Source organism: Barbus barbus (genome assembly GCF_936440315.1).
Source record: "Barbus barbus genome assembly, chromosome: 22".
NCBI classification, from domain to species: Eukaryota; Metazoa; Chordata; class Actinopteri; order Cypriniformes; family Cyprinidae; genus Barbus; species Barbus barbus.
In genome coordinates, this window is record NC_136750.1 from 356,682 (window position 1) to 362,500 (window position 5,819).

The window sequence follows — 5,819 nt, forward strand, 5'->3', positions numbered from 1 at the left end:
GTTCTAGACTAAATATCTACATGATCTTACTGTAGTTCTAGACTAAATATCATCATGATCTTACTGTAGTTCTAGACTAAATATCTACATGATCTTACTGTAGTTCTAGACTAAATATCTACATGATCTTACCTTACTGTAGTTCTAGACTAAATATCATCATGATCTTACTGTAGTTCTAGACTAAATATCATCATGATCTTACTGTAGTTCTAGACTAAATATCTACATGATCTTACTGTAGTCCTAGACTAAATATCAACATGATCTTACTGTAGTTCTAGACTAAATATCTACATGATCTTACTGTAGTTCTAGACTAAATATCAACATGATCTTACTGTAGATCTAGACTAAATATCTACATGATCTTACTGTAGTCCTAGACTAAATATCAACATGATCTTACTGTAGTTCTAGACTAAATATCTACATGATCTTACTGTAGTTCTAGACTAAATATCAACATGATCTTACTGTAGATCTAGACTAAATATCTACATGATCTTACTGTAGTCCTAGACTAAATATCAACATGATCTTACTGTAGTTCTAGACTAAATATCTACATGTATTTACTCATCTCACCTGCACTAAAACACATTCAGTGTTCCTCACAATCAATAAAAACTGTCAAACGCAAACTCAGAACACAAAACTGCAATAAATAAATGTTAACCAAAATCTTATTTGTTTCACCATTTATGTGAAAGGGCTTTTACGTTAAAAACAAACAATCAAGCCCAGGCCAGATGAGAAAAAGTAATGCAAAAGTAATGTAACGTTACTTTCCATAAAAAGTAACTAATGCAATTATATATATGTATGGAGTGTGTTTCAGCAGGTCAAACACAAGCTGCTGGATGTCATGAACTCACTCAGCTCCTGTTTTCCACATCATTTGACATCAGCAGAGAGACGGCGCTGGTTTGGGCTGGTAATGGGTCATTCTGGCTCATCCGTCACCATCTCTCAAACAATAAATGCAAAGGTCAGCAGGTCAGATGCTGCTGCCCCCTTCAGGAGAGCAGAAAATCAATACATGATTAGAACTTCAATCCGCACCAAAGCACAGCCAGCGATATTTCAATGATGATAAAGAAGAAGGTTCACCATCATCATACTCTGTAGTTATAAATGCTGTCCCTATAACAAACCAACCAGTCATTCTTCATAGTTATATCACCATCTGACAGGCAATTATTTCAGAATCATAAGGAATAAATATTATTCATGTACAGAATGCCAGAACTTTGATTTGGAAATATTCTAATACAGCAGCGTGGACACAGGAATGGTGATGCTGGAGCCGACAGCGAGATATCAAATATCCAGGACTGTTTCAGATTGTCCACACAGTCTCTTAAGCAGCAAAAAACAAAGCTACTGAACGGTTTCAAACCACAGGATATACATGACTATGAAACAACCATTTCTATATAACAGTAGAAACACTTCACAATCAACATCAAATCATTAACATATATAAATACATATTGCATATATAGTTAGGTCCATATACAGGTACATCTAAAAAAATTAGAATGTCGTGAAAAGTTAATTTTTTCTTGTAACTTATTTCAAAAAGTGAAACTTTCATATATTTTACGTTCATTACATGTAAAGTAAAACATTTCAAAAGTTTTTTTTTTGTTTTAATTTGGATGATTAGAACTTCATTCAAAATCATTCTCAAAATATTAGAATATTTACATTTGAGTTTCATTAAATGACCATCCCTACAGTATAAATTCAGGGTATCTCTTGTTCTTTGAAACCACAATAATGGAGAAGACTGCTGACTTGGCAATGATCCAGAAGATGAACATTGACGCCCTCCACAAAGAGGGTAAGTCAAAGAGGGTCATTACTGAAAGCTGTGGCTGTTCACAGAGTGCTGTATCAAAGCATATTAAATACAAAGCCAGAGCAGTTCTGGAAAAGCATTATTTGGATGGCTGAAATTAAGATCAACCTGTACCAGAATTTCGGGAAGAAAAAAGTCTGGAGAAGGCTTGGAACAGCTCACGATTCCAATGGAACAAAACTTGGAACTCCAGGGTAGCCTGGAAACATAGGGGGACTGGGAGGGAGGAAAACAATTCCGGGGGATAGTTCAAGGCCGACCAGGGAGGTTCCGGCTCAGGGGATCCAAAAGGGCCAGGCAACAGGGAGGGTGGGATGGGGATCTTGTTGGTGGTCCTTCTGGAGACGTGGGCTCGTCTCACTGGAGGTGTCTTGGGAATAGCCTTCGTGGCCTCTGGGACCAACTCTTCACTCGTGAAGGACCTTGGAACAAACTCAGGGGCCATGACCGCACAGACAGAGAGGGTGCATCCTTGGGAAACCGGCTCAGGAGATGCAAGAACAAGCTCAAGTACAAACTTGGAAGCACTTTCCAGGGCTTCAGGGACAGACACTGGGCTTGACTGCTCCTCGCAAGTGCCCTCCAGTGCCTGCTCCTCGTAAGCGCCATCCAGTTCCAGCTCCTCACATGAGCCCTCCTATGAATCCGCTGGTCCCGTCCATCTCCGTGCTGCCAGAGCGCCCCCAAGAGCCCGTGCCTCCAGTGTGCCAGCTGGATCGAGCCCCTACTTACCCCAAGGATTTTTTTTTTGGGGGGGGGGGGGGGGGGGGTAGTAGGGCTCATGCCGAAGGGGCCGTGGTCTCGTAGGCGGACCTGCCATGGCCTCCAGAGTCCCCTGACCTGGAGGCCGGTAGTCCTGCCTTCTAGTCCCTGGAGGCCTCTAGAGCGCCATGCCCATGTTTGGTCTTCCCGTACCTGTCCTTGTTTCATGTTCTCATTAGTTTATTAGTCAAGTCACCTTTATTTATATAGCGCTTTTAACAATACAGATTGTGTCAAAGCTCTTAACAGTATCAAATTGGAGGATAGAGTGTCAGTAATGTATAAAAATAAGATTAAACACTCAATTTTCAGTTAAAGGCATTTCATTATTGAATTCAGAGATGTCATTGTCTAGATCAGTTTAGTTTAAATCAAATTGACGATAATCACAACAAAGTCTTTCAACTTTCTTGACCTATGTAAACTATTTTATTGAGAATGGTGAAAGGCCTTTGATTTTTCCATGTCTTTGAGTTAACAATGTTTGATTTGGATGAAGATCTGAATGATACTTTATTGAAAGGATTTGAAGATGTATTGTTTCACAATGTTGATAAAAAGATACTGTATTGTATGTGTGTGAAATCCCTGTTTTATACTCCATTGAAAAGACGCGTTGATACTAAATGGAGAGAATATCTATCAATTTCTTCAGAAATAACTCCATCATGGAGGTGTTTGTATAAGCCCCCTATTCCTAAAAGGTCTGGGGACCTCCAATGGAGAGTACTTCATTGTGCTGTGGCAACAAATAGTTTTGTGTCAAAAATTAATGAGATGGTTTTATCTGCATGCCCTTTTTGCAATATTCTTGATACTGTTTTTCATTTTTTTTGTGATTGTTCAAGATTAATTCCTTTGTTTGAATTGTTGGATAAAATATTTACTAAGCTTGGTTTTATGTTTACAAAAAATATGTTCATTTTGGGTGAAGTATAAGAAAGAAAAGTACAATGTACACTTGGTAATTTTCTAGTGGGACAGGCAAAGTTGGCCATTTTAAAATCCCATAAATGTAAGAATGAAGGAGAAGATGCTGATTTGCTTGGAATGTTTAAATCTCTTGTAGAGGGTCGGGTCGTTATGGAAGATGCATACTGTAAATTAACAAATAATATGCACTTTTTTGATGTGAGGTGGAGTGTGAAAAATGCTCTTGTGATAAGAGATGAGCTTGGAGAGTTATTGTTTAATTGGTGAATTGTAAAGAATGTTTTTAAATCAGTTGTTTGATTAAAAGTTAAGTGCGCGTGTCTCTCACTCTGTGTGCGCGTGCGTCTCTCTCACTCTGTGTGCGCGTGCGTCTCTCTCACTCTGTGTGCGCGTGCGTCTCTCTCACTCTGTGTGCGCGTGCGTCTCTCTCACTCTGTGTGTGCGTCTCTCTCACTCTGTGTGCGCGTGTCTCTCACTCTGTGTGCGCGTGTCTCTCACTCTGTGTGCGCGTGTCTCTCACACACTCTGTGTGCGCGTGTCTCTCACACACTCTGTGTGCGCGTGTCTCTCACTCTGTGTGCGCGTCTCTCTCACTCTGTGTGCGCGTCTCTCTCACTCTGTGTGCGCGTCTCTCTCACTCTGTGTGCGCGTCTCTCTCACTCTGTGTGCGCGTCTCTCTCACTCTGTGTGCGCGTCTCTCTCACTCTGTGTGCGCGTCTCTCTCACTCTGTGTGCGCGTCTCTCTCACTCTGTGTGCGCGTCTCTCTCACTCTGTGTGCGCGTCTCTCTCACTCTGTGTGCGCGTCTCTCTCACTCTGTGTGCGCGTCTCTCTCACTCTGTGTGTGCGTGTCTCTCACTCTGTGTGTGCGTCTCTCTCACTGTGTGCGTCTCTCTCACTGTGTGCGCGTGTGTCTCTCTCACTGTGTGTGCGTGTCTCTCTCTGTGTGTGTGTGTGTGTCTTAGAGACACTAGAATATACATATTGATACAATTGTTCAACATTAAAAACAATGCAGGGGTAAAACAATATATTGTGACACAATGTAAAAGAGAAAAACGAATGAAAAAAAAACAAAAACAAACAAACAAAAAAACTACTGCTAATTTACACAAATGCTTTTTAAAAAACAAACAAAAAAACTCCTGTAAAAAAACAATGTTAAGTACGCTCAACGTGAAAGATGAAGCTCTTAACAGAATATTGAGTTCTAAATCAGACTTCAGGGAAGGGTTTCGAAGCTAAAATTGTGTGATAATTGGAACAGTTAGTATTAAACTCAACGACTGAACAAACTGGCACCGATTACACACACATTGCAGTTTATTGCAAGCAAAATAGAGGTCATTCAATATTTTATTTTTGCTATTTTATGTATACATTTAAAAAAAAAAAACTAAACCTGGTGAATTTTGTCAAGAATTGATGTGAAAATAACTTGTTAGACTACTTTTAAAATTCCAATACTTCGCTACTTTTTAATAGAAAGTAGTTACTTCACTCATCTGGCCTGGACTTGATTGCATTTCAAAGTTTATTGATTGTGAGGAACACTGAATGTGTTTTAGTGCAGGTGAGATGAGTAAATACATGAGGATATTTAGTCTAGAACTACAGTAAGATCATGTAGATATTTAGTCTAGAACTACAGTAAGATCATGTAGATATTTAGTCTAGAACTACAGTAAGATCATGTTGATATTTAGTCTGGAACTACAGTAAGATCATGTTGATATTTAGTCTGGAACTACAGTAAGATCATGTTGATATTTAGTCTGGAACTACAGTAAGATCATGTAGATATTTAGTCTAGAACTACAGTAAGATCATGTAGATATTTAGTCTAGAACTACAGTAAGATCATGTAGATATTTAGTCTAGAACTACAGTAAGATCATGTTGATATTTAGTCTAGAACTACAGTAAGATCATGTTGATATTTAGTCTAGAACTACAGTAAGATCATGTTGATATTTCGTCTAGAACTACAGTAAGATCATGTAGATATTTAGTCTGGAACTACAGTAAGATCATGTAGCTATTTAGTCTGGAACTACAGTAAGATCATGTAGATATTTAGTCTAGAACTACAGTAAGATCATGTAGATATTTAGTCTAGAACTACAGTAAGATCATGTAGATATTTAGTCTAGAACTACAGTAAGATCATGTAGATATTTAGTCTAGAACTACAGTAAGATCATGTAGATATTTAGTCTAGAACTACAGTAAGATCATGTAGATATTTAGTCTAGATC